At 41.6% G+C, this 13,042-nt stretch overlaps 1 pseudogene; it reads right to left on the minus strand.

Moving 5' to 3' along the window:
- Positions 1–7,879: 7,879 nt before the first annotated feature.
- On the minus strand, positions 7,880–10,760 carry LOC116476932 (large ribosomal subunit protein eL15-like; annotated as a pseudogene).
- Between the last annotated feature and the right edge of the window lie 2,282 nt (positions 10,761–13,042).

Genomic DNA, 13,042 nt, shown 5'->3' on the forward strand with positions numbered 1-13,042 from the left:
TAGACAGCAATGAAACAAGAGTGTATGGAAATGGTGGGGGGAAAGTAGGTGAAGGATCTTGTGACCAAAACCATAGGGAGTTTGGATTTTGAGATACTTGGCACCTGTGTGTGTATAACTGCTCAGTGGGTTCACCTTGCTTGCTGCCTAGACAAAGCCAATTTATCAAGACAGGGGAATTGCAATAGAGAAAGAGTAATTCACACGGAGCTGGCTCTGCAGGAGACTGGAGTTGTATTATTACTCAAGTCAACCTCCCCAAGCATTCGGGGATCAGAGTTGTTAAGGATAAGATAGTGGGTTGAGGGAAGCCAGTGAGCCAGGAGTGCTGGTTGGTTAGGTAGCAGATGAAATCATGGAAAGTTGAAGCTGTCCTCTTGGGCTAAGTCAGTTCTTGGTTGGTGCCATAAAATCAGTTAAGTGAGTTTGTCAACCTGTCGGTGCCAGCTGATCCATCAAGTGCAGGGTCTGCAAAATATCTCAAGCACTGATTTTAGGAGGAGTTTAGGGAGGTTCAGAATTTGGTAGGCTCCAGCTGCATGACTCCTAAACCATAATTTCTAATCTTGTAGACTGTCCTACAAAGGCAGTCTAGTCCCCAGGCAAGAAGGAGGTTTGTTTTGGGAAAGGGCTGTTATTGTCTTTGTTTTAAACTATAAACTAAGTTCCTCCCAAAGTCAGCTCAGTCTGTGCCCAGGAAGGAACAAAGACAGCTGAAAGGTTACAACCAGAATGGACTCAGTTAGGTTAGATCTCTTTCACTGTCTCAGTCACAATTTTACAAAGCAGGTTTCTCATACTCCTGAGTGACCAGAACACAAGGAAAGTAAACGATGTGCCTTTGGACTGATTAGTGTCCCCAGTGGGGAGCTTTTCTGGAGCCCTGGGGTCATTTCTGTTCTCTCTGCTATGGTTGAGGAAAGAAGTGACCAAGACCTTTAGTGTATATTCTACTTACTTTATTACTATGGAGATTTTTTTGCATATCTCTTTCTGAGATAAGGGAGAGAAAACAAAATCTCAGAGGAGCAGTGCTGCATAAATTCGAGTAGGACCAACAGTGCAAGCTGGGAGTATCACCGTTCATTTGGCTTATGTCCATGATGTTCTCCTAAGCACAAAAATTTGAACTGCTTGGTTGAAACTGGACTTGGATATGGAAAAAGTGAAATCATGTGTCTGTATCTATTTTTACAAGATTTTCAGGTCAATGGACAGGCCTGGAAAATCTGAACAAGCCAAGATTCCCTACAGCTTGCCTAACCTACATCTGGCTCTCTAAAGAGAGCACATCCCTCATTCATCAGAGAAATCCATCAGGGAATAAACCAGATTAAAAAGGACAGAAAGATCTAATGATATCCATCTGCTTATTGCTTCTTAAGATTTGAGTATATTTTGGTGGTGTTTTCCATGCCTCCCTCTGCAAAGTAGGTGACAGCGTGTGCCTTTGGTAGCTACACATAGCAACACAGGCAGTGCTTGGGAGCCCTGGGCAAATTTCTTAAACATTCTAAGCATCAATTTTTTTTATCTATAAAATGGTATAAAAATAGAATATTTTAGAAATTTTGTAATGGGTTAATACATGTGAAGAGTTAATACACACCTACTACAGTATCCAGCATAGAATAAGTGTTCCAAGTAGTAGCTTTTAATACAGAGAAATTGTATGAAACATCATTGTCATTATGAAAAGGGTAGAGTGGGCTTAGAATCATTGATTTTCAGTCTCTGCTGAATGTTTTCTGCTCTTGAATTCAATCTGTGTGATTTTGACCTATTCTTAAAAATCTTCTCTTCATTAAAATAGTACAATGACATTTGGATACTATGAAATATAAAATAGATTAAAATAGTTTGAAAGGTAGCAAGTCTTAACTATCTAAGTATAACTATTGCATCGAGAGGCACACATTTTTTCTGTATGGAGACAAATATAGCTGATCTAGTCACAGGGATGCCCTGTGACAGATGCAGGTGAATTGTATTCCCTTTGAATTCATAATCTCCTCTCTTATCTTCCACAGGTCATTATCTTATCTTGATATTCTTAGTGGTATATCTCTGATAGGCAAAAATGCCTATTGCCTAGCTCTCTCTCTCTTTTTTTTTTTTTTTTTTTTTTTTAGATGGAGTCTCACTCTGTCACCCAGGCTGGAGTGCAGTGGCATGATCTCAGCTCACTGCAACCTCTGCCTCCTGGGTTCAAGCAATTATCCTGCCTCAGCCTCCCAAGTAGCTGGGATTACAGGCATGCATCATCATGCCCGGCTAATTTTTGTATATTTCATAGAGACGGCGTTTCACCATGTTGGCCAGGCTGGTCTCGAACTCCTGACGTCAAGTGATCCGCCCGCCTTGGCCTCCCAAAAGGCTGGGATTACAGGTGTGAGTCACCACGCCCAGCCAAAAGTGCCTATATCTCTCATTGTAAATTTTTTCCATATACTTCCTCTGCTCTTGAATTAATTGGCTGAAAAGTCAAGAGCAAATGAAACCCTACAAACATATATCTCTGTAGCAGCTGAGAGCAAACCCAATTCCTGACACAAACATATGTAACTGCCATTTAGGGGATCAAGAAACATATAAGGATGATGCCTGAAACTGACAAAGGCTCCAAACAGGGTAGAACATCTAGGTGTCTATAGTAAATCCTTTGACTTCTTTCTGGAGGAAAGGATATATCGTCCTCCTGGCTCCCCACGGGAGCATCCTACGGTGGTGCTTCAGCATCTGTGGGTTTTGCAATAGTAGGGAGATGATGGTGAGAATTGTCGCCTATCTCACTCACAATGGCCTCTGTGGCCTAGCCACTTTACCTCTTCCACCTCATCTGCTCTCATCTCCTCCCCACTAACTGTGCTCCAACCATATTTACTTTCTGGGCATTTTTCAGACAGGCCAGGCATGTTCTGGCCTCAGCTATGCACTTGCTGGTACCTTTTCCTGTAACACTCTCCCCCAGATATCCTTCCTCACCTCCTTCAGGTCTTTACTGGAATGTCACCTTCTCCGTGAGACTTCCCCTAACCATCGTAATTAAAAATTGCAATCACCTCCCCCTAACATGTCTTCTACCCATCCCTGCTTAATGTTTCTCCATACAGCTTACTGCTTACTACGTTTTATTTATCTTACTTACTGCCTGTATCCCCCACTAAACTATAATACCATGAAGACAAGGGTTTGTGTTTTGTTTGGTCCCACCTACATTCCCAGGGCTGGCCATGTTGTAGGCTCCCAATTTCTATCTGTCCAGGTCATGGACGGACACCCATAAGAAATGGGCATAGGAGCCTTGATGGTGCTGGTAGACATGGGGTGGGAAGATTGAAGAACCGTGAGAATTTGAAGGACCTGGTGAGATTCAGCCTATTTCTGACCTATTAGTCCTGGTTAGGTCTTCTGGGTAACCCCCCTGCTGATACTAAGTAAGAGCACAGTTTCCTCAAAACAGTGCCCCAGGAGGATGGCCCAGGAACACAAGGGTCACTGGGACAGAGCACATTGTGTGGTGGAAGGGTGTGGACAAGACAGGCTTAGGAGGGTAGGGGCAGAGAGAATGCTGGGCTTAACACTTTAAAATGCAAATAATCTTAAGAGGGACAATAGAATGTATTTCATCTAGTATTTGTGTTTTAATGGAGAGAAGTTTATGACAACTCAGGAGCTAGTTCTGATAAGCACAAGGAGCGAGGATGAGGGCACTGAGCATCTAAAATGACTTGAATTCCTGGTCTCAAGTGATCCTCCCGTCTTGGCCTACCAATGTGTTGGGATTACAGGCATGAGCCACCACATCCTTCCTGTTGTGGGTTTTCTTTATCCTCTATTGGCCAAGCGATGTTCCAGCTTGTTCCACTTGCCTCATCACATGAGGAGTCTTGGTTTACCTTTTGTTTTGTTTTGTTTTACAAGTTTCTGTCTCTTTCTTTTATCCAGATAACTTATGCTATCCCAAGAGGAGAATGCTGTCAGGGCTAAAGTGCAATAAAGTAAGGCTGGGGAATAAATGAGCAAAATGATTCCATAGTCCCCTGGGCCCTCTGTGTGTGCCCCCTTTCGTCACAGTCATTTCAGATGCTCAGTGCCCTCATCCTCTATCCATGCACTTATCAGAACTGGCTCCTGAGTTGTCATAAACTTCTCTCCATTAAAATACAAATGCTAGATGAAATATATTCTATTATCCCTCTTAAGTATATTTGCATTTTATAGTAAAGTGTTAGGCCAAGCAAAGGCATTCCCAATATAGTAATTATGTAATTTCAGCATCTGCTGGTTAATAGTGGGATTGTGGAACCTAGTAACTTTGTTTCTGAAATCAGAGTCTAGGCTACTGTGTGCATAGATGAGATGAATGTGGCCTCAGCTAGGGAGACTTCTGCCCTCAAATCTGTACTTTCTCAAGCTGGGGATCCTCAGGGTCTTTGAAAGACAAGTCTACGTAGAGTAAGTGCTCCATTTTTGAGTAGAGAATGCAGAGACCATAAAATCTTTAGCCTTCACTTCTCAGAAATCACCACTGATTCCAATAATAACTTCAAATATTCAGTAAATCTCAGGTATAGAAACTGGCCAATTCTTTATCCTTTTTGTCAATTACCAAATGATTACTCTGATAAAGATGGTAAAGACTTCCATCTTTATTCCTCTGTATGGAATGACCAACATTACAACATGATGTACCCACAAATATTTAAAATAAAGAATTTTTGTCCAGGTGCAGTGGCTCACACCTGTAATCCCAGCACTTTGAAAGGCCAAGGCTGGTGGAACACCTGAGGTCAGGAATTCCAGACCAGCCTGGCCAACATGGCAAAACCCCATCTCTACTAAAAATAAAAAAACTAGCCGGGTGTGGTGGTGCATGCCTGTAGTCCCAGCTACTAGGGAAGCTGAAGTAGGATAATCGCTTGAACCCGGGAGCTGGAGGTTGTGGTGAGCCAAGATTGTGCCACTGCATTCCAGCCTGGGCAACAGAGCAAGACTCTGTCTCAAATAAATAAATAAATAATTTTTCAAAAACAATAAAAACCATTACAACACGTATGCATTAATATTTCCTGACACCACTAACATACGTACTTTTAACTTTCTTACGGGTTTTCTGAGAACTATTAGTGCATTCTGCAGAGCTGCCTTCCAGGATTTGGAGACTAAAAAGCAGTTAATCATGTAAAATACTTTCTGGATATAGTAATGAAGTCTGGTTTCACTGTATTTTTCTATGTTTACTTAGCAAAAGGCTTAAATAAGCCCACAGTGATAAATGTGGCCAAGTTTCCCTTCCCCTTCATCCCTCTCCTTCCTTCTTCTTTCTCAGGAAATTGGTGTGGAAAATCACTCTGTCCTGGGATGGCAACTCTCCTTGTATCCAAACTTATCCAGAGCTCCCTCTGCTCCTTCTAGGCACATGACTTGAGCTTCATGTGCCACCATGGGCATTGAGATTACGGTTTCCATAAACAGACAGACTGAGGACGAGAAGCCTGGAGGCAAATGCCATGAGCTTCTGTGCCTTGGGCCATGGATCCTATGGAGGCCGGGTTTCTCCCCCTTGCACGCTGTGAAGCTGGTAGCATACATGATTTTAACTTTCTGATGGGTTTTGACAGCGTCAATACAGACCTTAGCTCTGCCAGAACATCAGGCAAGTTCTCATAAGAAGCAGAAAGACAAAAAAGAATCTGGATAGCATTTCTCAATGTTTCAAAATCCATGCCCTCCTTGGGAAAAAATAAAATAAAATAAAATAAAAGATTTGAAATTTCAAAATAAGCACTTTTATTTGGCTTTCCAACTATACACTTTTATCACAATATTGAATATGTTTTGTTTCCAAAACACACATGCGGCCAGATGCAGTGGCTCACACCTGTAATCCCAGCAGTTTTGGAGGCCGAGGCGGGCAGATCCCCTGACGTTGGGAGTTCAAGACCAGCCTGGTCAATATGGTCAAACCCTGTCTCTACTAAAAATACAAAAAATAGTCAGGCATGGTGGCCGGTGCCTGTAATCCCAGCTACTTGGGAGACTGAAGTGGGAGAATCGCTTGAACCCAGGAGGTGGAGTTTGCAGTAAGCCGAGATTGAGCCATTGCACTCCAGCCTGGATCATAAGAGCGAAACTGTGTTTCAAAAAAGCAAGCAAACAAACAAACAAAAGGAAAACACATGCCTCTTTGAAAGTCTAACATCCCCCACAGAGGATCATAGGGCTGAAATGTGGGTGATCTCAGCAGGGTCCCTCTTCCCCCTGGGCTTAGGGGAACAATGGACTTGTCCAGTTCCCCGCTCTGTCTTGGTTTCACCTTTGTTTTATTATTATTATTATTATTATTATACTTTAGGTTTTAGGGTACATGTGCACAATGTGCAGGTTTGTTACATATGTATCCATGTGCCATGTTGTTTTGCTGCACCCATTAACTCATCATTTAGCATTAGGTATATCTCCTAATGCTGTCCCTCCCCACTTCCCCCACCCCACAACAGTCCCCGGAGTGTGATGTTCCCCTTCCTGTGTCCATGAGTTCTCATTGTTCAATTCCCACCTATGAGTGAGAACATGCGGTGTTTGGTTTTTTGTCATGCCTAGTGTTTTGGTTCTATTTGGTTCTATCAGGAGTGTGTGGCAGGCCGCCCAAGGGAATGGATTTGGCAGTTATGCCAGTGATTTGATTAAGAAGAACAACCAACTGGAATAATTTGATTTGATAAGCACATTTTCTTTTCTTTGGCAGGGCAGGTAGGATGCCAGGCAAGCCAAGGGATTATATTTTTATGAGCTTAATTGTTTTTCATTGCAAGCTTGTTATATATCCAAGAGAATCATTTCAATGTGCTGTTTCTTTAGGAGGATAATATCTTTCAAGGATTTCTTTCTACTATTAGTTAAAGAGTAATTTTAAATCGGCAAAATATTTAGTTATTCCTAATAATAATAACTGTATTATTGGGTCTAATTACCTTATGTATATTATATAATAATAATAATACATTTTTGGAAAGAAAGAAACAGATACAGAAGATATTGAAAGTGAGGAAAGGGAATCAATGAATATCCAGAATCTTCCTTAAGAAAGGATAGTTAAATATTGCTTATTACCTGAAAACTCTACATGTTGCCTGGGAGAAACAGACCCAAAGGAAGTGAGAATAGGCCGGGATGAGGCAGAAAGAAATAATGTTAAGCAAGAAAGAAACCTTATGTGATTTTTGGGGGAACGAAGATAATTATAGTGGGGAGAGGAGGAGAGAGGGCAGGCCTGTTTATCTCAGCACAGAACTTATTAAAAAACACTTTTATTTTTAAACTCAAATTTTACTTTAAAATAAAGTATCATTTTCTTGCATGGAGTTCTGTATATTTAGAAGTTTACTTTGAATCCTCAGATATGTCTACAAACTTATGCAGCTATCCCTCTGGGTAGAATGTGCTTAGGAGCATAGGAAAAACCAGTTTGCCTTCTCTGTGGTTATAACCTGTAGTTTTTTTTTTTTTGAGGATATAAAAACTTTTTTTCAATATTCATGGTATGAAACTAGAAATGATTATTAATTTAAAACATAAAATATTTCCAGGTTTCATTTGACAATATTTATTTACTTTGAAATATTACAAAATAAAATGCAAGAAATTTTATAGGAAGGAAACCATCACTTCAAGTGGCAAATTCACCCTTTAGGAATAGTTTGCCTTTAGTTTATAACTATTCAATGCTAATTGCAACAGGAAGATCATCACCAACCTAAACGGTCTCTTAAAATTTACAAAGTGTTTCGTGTCCAGAATCTTTTCTTTCCTGTCCTAAATTGTTTATTAGGTATGAATTGTACAAACTTTACTTGTATTCGCAGTAACAGTGGAGCTAGAGAGTAGCTGCCCAGTGAGAACCACCAATAGTGTAGTGGAGCTTATGGCCCTTCCGAGGCCCCAGCTCTTTCAGCCTGCAGATGTCAGCCCACGCATCTCCCTGTGCTTGTGGACCAGTTTTTGGTGATCCATCGGGTGTCAGGATTTCTTCTGAAAGCTTTATGGAATGGATCGATGAGGATAACCTCAAAAAATTTGTATGTGGAATCTTCACCAGCCCAGTAAGAATTGAGTATTCTTAGAGCCCCAAAGTGGCGGCCAGCTCGCTCCTCTACAAAGCACTGAAGGCTTCGGGCAAACTTTAGCTGGTTAACACCATGATGGACAGGCTTGCCGTAAGTTACACCCTTAGGAACTGGATGTCTTCAGCCACCACGGTGAACACGAATACTATAATCTTGCTTGTCCTTGTAGCCCAGTCGGTGTGCTTTATCAGGCCAGGTAGGGTGGGAAGCCCTGTGGAAAGCAGAGAGCTGGTGGTACTACCAGCAGCGGACCCTTAGAAGAAAGTGCATGACATCAGACTGCTTCTTTCTCCATAGCTCCTGGATGTACTTGTATGCACCCACCTTGGCTTACCTGATGGCTGCCACCAGAAGGAAAGGCATGTCCAGAATCTTAATTAATATTTCAAATAGCTCTTTTTGAAATTGGCAGGGCAGGTAGTATTATTATTCTCGTTTTTTCAAATGTGGAAACCACAACAGAAAGAAGTCAAATGACTTGACTACGGTCATCCCACTTTCCATAGAGAAACTAGGACTTCAATAAAGGCATTCTGATTCCAAATCCTTTTTCCATCATATTGTGCTACTTCCTTAACTACCTGTATTTACAAACAGCTGCAGAAGCCCCTGAAATAATTCATTTTGGATGCAGTCCATTTAGGATTCATGGATCCTGGGCACAACCTAACCATACTCTTTCCTTCTTTCCTGCTACCACTGCCCTTCTTTTCACCCACTCCTCAAACACAAATCTAATAAAATATCTGTAACCAAAGGAGGAACTTGTGTGAGTAAATATATTTAGGAAGCAGATTTCCAAACACGCTGGAGCCTAATAAACAAGTATTTTTAAATATGTCTTATGACTGCTCTGGGGTTCCACAGAAACAGATGGACACAGAAGTACTTAGGATATATTTGGCATGTGATAGGAAATGATATCATGAGAACAATGAAAGGGGATGTGAAACACTGAAAACGTAACATAATACAAGCAACAACTTTCCCTGCTGTTGCTTCAAAAGGTCAAAAATATAGCTTCACGCTCTTCCCAGAAATGACCAAAGAATTAAGGAATTACTTATCATATGAAGTATCACACAATGTCTTGTTCTGCCGTGGATCCAGGCCCCCTATCTCACACAAAGATATCTCAGCTTTTGAATACCCTTCAAAAACTACCTATTCTCTGCTAGAAAACAGGACTTCAAACCTGCAGAACTGGGCCCACTCTTCCTTTTTCAAGACTAGTAACCACCACCTTGAAGATGAGCTGAGACCTTAAAAAAAAAAAAAAAAAAAACAACACACGCCCACCTCTGGATGTAGCTACCCTGTCCCCTGTCAGCCAGACCAATAAGTAGGGTCAAGTGACAACACAGCTGAGTTGTGTGAGCATCGGGCCTGCAAGGGGAGAAAAGGACTTAGACCAAATGAGACACAGGATACAGTTCCCATATACCAGAGTCTCTGGGGAGAAATTACGGAACTGGATTCTGGGTGTGCTGAACTAAGGGGAATTGAATATCATAGACAATATTCAATACAATAGTTTATCAATATGGCAGCCCTCTTCCTTAACACAGGATTTAACAATGGCAGGATCCACTGAAGATGATGGTAATGCATTGCTAGGCTGGCTTTGAAAACTTTGGGAAAATGATGGCTCACACTCACTTTATTTGAAATTCTACAACTCCATGGTACAAAGTTGAGCAAGGGGGATCAAGAGGCTCACAGTAGCAGGCAGGCTGCAGTGGCAGGATATACAATGTAAGGCTAAAATGTTCACCAACTGGCTATATTTTGTGGGAATGCCAAGGAAGCAGTTTGCCAGACCCATAAGGAATATACTAGTGAGAGGATGCCAGCCAGAGTTGTTGTGGAGTTCAGTGATGTTCTTCTCTGGAGTTCAGGGCCGAGGATAGGAGAAGCTTTACAGAACTGGGCTCCCAGAAAGCCATGGTAATAATGGAAGCCAGGTGGTGGCACTGAAGCTTCAGAAGCCAGGTGGGTGCAATTATGATAATGAACAGCACTGTAGAAGTGGCAATCATAAGAGCCTGAGCCAGCAAGAGCTATGAACATGGTTAACAGTGCATGGTATTCCCAGGGCAAGATAAGTGGGCAGACAATAAGGGTATCATTCCATCTAAACTACAAAAGAAATCAAGAATGGATAATCAGGAGGTTGAATACAGAAATTAAAATGTCACAGTCTCTAGTTTAGATTCCAGACCTAAGCCAATTTTCAGACCCAAAATTCATTGACTAATGGAGTGGCTTGGTCCCCATAAGGATGAATCACTATAACACCACAGCAAGTGGATATATTAATGATTCTTCCTCATTCCTTCTCAAAGGCATCTACAGCCATTTACACAGGCAACTATATTCTGAAGAAATGGATATACCTTGACATTTTGAGAACTGTTGAACCTAAGGTCTACCTTGATATTGACAGCCAGAGACCTGAAGCCCCATCATGGCCACTCTAGCAGAGTAGGGGTATATGGGAGGCCAAGCAATGGTGGAATCCTGGCTCATGTCCAACTCACCTGGAGCCCATGGATTAACAAAGTGTTCAGTTCCCCAGTCTCTGAATGCAAGATTGTAGTGGACATACTTAGTAGTTGTCAGAATACTCATTTGGAGTTTTTGACCTGTGCAGTAAAAGCTATCATACAGTGGGAAGGCCAAGTGGAAATCTCTGAAACTGCCTCCACCAGCAATATAGTACACCTAAAACAATTTCACACACCAAGGGAATTGCAGAAGTTAGTGCCACCCTTAAAGATCCAAAGGGTGCCTGGGTGGTAGTCCCTTTTATGTTCTTTAATTTACTGGCAAATGAAATGCATGGCCCCTACATAAGCCAGACAGACCTTGGCAGACAGTAGCCCCAATTGCAGCAGGGATTTTTATGTGGGAGTGGATAGTAGTAGCTTCATGTGTGTATTAGCCCATTCTTGCACTGCCAATGAAGACATACTTGAGGCTGGGATAATTTATATAGGAAAGAGGTTTAATTGACTCAGAGTTCAGCATGGCTGGGGAGGCCTCAGGAAACTTACAATCATGGTGGAAGGGGAAGCAAACACGTCCTTCTTCACATGGCAGCAGGAAGGAGAAGTGCTGAGCAAAGGGGTAAAAGCCCCTTATAAAACCATCAGATCTTGTGAGAACTCACTATCATGACAGCAGCAGTATGGGAGTAACTGTCCCCGTGATTCAATCACCTCCCACTGGGTCCCTCCCACAACATATGGGGGTTATGGGAACTATACTTCAAGATGAGATTTGGGTGGGGACACAGCCAAACCATATCAATGTGCCTTGAAGGGAGTTGAGAAAGATCAGCACAGCTATAGTCAAAAAAGAGAAACGGAAGAGACCAGAAACATCTTCAAATACAGTTGAATGGTATTAAAGATCCAGCTAAGTTGAAGGCCATGGGATTCTGATGACATCCATTCTCGGAGTATGTGAGTTTTCATGATCAGAAGCCTAGATAGAGGGTCTGGGCTGCTATATTAGTTTTCTAGGGCTGTGATAGCAAAGTACCAAAAACTGGGTATCATAAAATGATAGATGTTTATTCTGTCACTGTTTTGGGTGCTAGAAGTTCAAAATGAAGCTGTCAGAAGGGCCATGCTCTCTCTGGAGGCTCTGCTAGTTCCTAGTTTCTGGTGGCTCCCAGCAATCCTTGGTGTGGCTTGGCTTGCAGCTGCATAGTCCCAACCTCCATCTGCACTTGGAGTTCTTCCTCTGTGTCTTCATATCATTTTCCCTCTGTGCATGTCCTACTTGTGACTGTGTCCAAATTTCCCTTCTTTTATAAGGACAGCAGTCACTGGATTAGAGCCCACCCTAACACAGCATGACTTCATTAACTTAACTAGTCCCATCTGTAAAGATTCAATTCCCAAATAAGGTCCTATTCAAATGTACTCGGGGTTAGGATTTCAACACATCTTTTTGGGGGACACAATTTAAACCATAACTACTGCATAGGTCATGAGGTTAAAACATGATGGAGCCAGGCATGGCAGTGAATGCCTGTCCCAGCTACATGGTAGGCTGAGGCAGGAGGATTAGTTGAGCCAGGAGTTTGAGGCCAGCCTGGGCAACATAGGGAGATCCTTGTCTCTTAAAAAAAAAAAGAGAGATATGATGGATGTTGGATGTGATAGACTGGGATAAAAGAAAATAGTTCAAGATCATGTTAAAGAACAGGAGTAGTGGAAATGCAGGTTGGCTGAAAGAATAAGTGGCTCTGGTCAGAAAGTAGAGTATTGAAGTTTATATTTTCTAGGCAGTTCCAGGTGGATATTAGATCCAGAGTGGAGCTGTGACCTGCTGAGAAGGGTGAGCAGAAAGATAATCAGATTTAGCAGGTAAAGGAACATCATGCCCATGAACATTAGCATTGCCCATGATCATGGTAGGAGTTAGAGTATGAAGAAATTCTGTGGGCAAGATATAAGTGATATCTGTGAATAATCAGTGGTGATCAGAAGAACATAAGAGAATAATCAGGAAAGAAGGAAAGGACGATATAACCCAAGGATTTCAGGAGTATGAAAAAGGAATAGTCAACAAAGCTCTTAACAGCTTGATCCACATCCATTTCAATGTCACACATCAGGCTTTCACCTAACGGTTTCAACAGTCACAGATGATCATTGCCCAGATCTGTTATTGCATTAGGGATTGTAAACAGATGGTATTCCAATTCCATCACTCTTTTGTTATTTATTAACTGAATTTTGATACAAAGAATAATAGTCTCTCATCAATAATTTGGTTATCCTGAGGTACTATTCAAATAGGAAGAATAAGATAAATGCTTTATTTATTCCATTTATGTATCAATTCTCAGAATAATGAGTTTGTTTCTTACCATATTCCAAAGGTGATAAATCAAAAAG

This window comes from Hylobates moloch, unplaced genomic scaffold (assembly GCF_009828535.3).
Source record: "Hylobates moloch isolate HMO894 unplaced genomic scaffold, HMol_V3 SCAFFOLD_2, whole genome shotgun sequence".
Classification (NCBI taxonomy): domain Eukaryota; kingdom Metazoa; phylum Chordata; class Mammalia; order Primates; family Hylobatidae; genus Hylobates; species Hylobates moloch.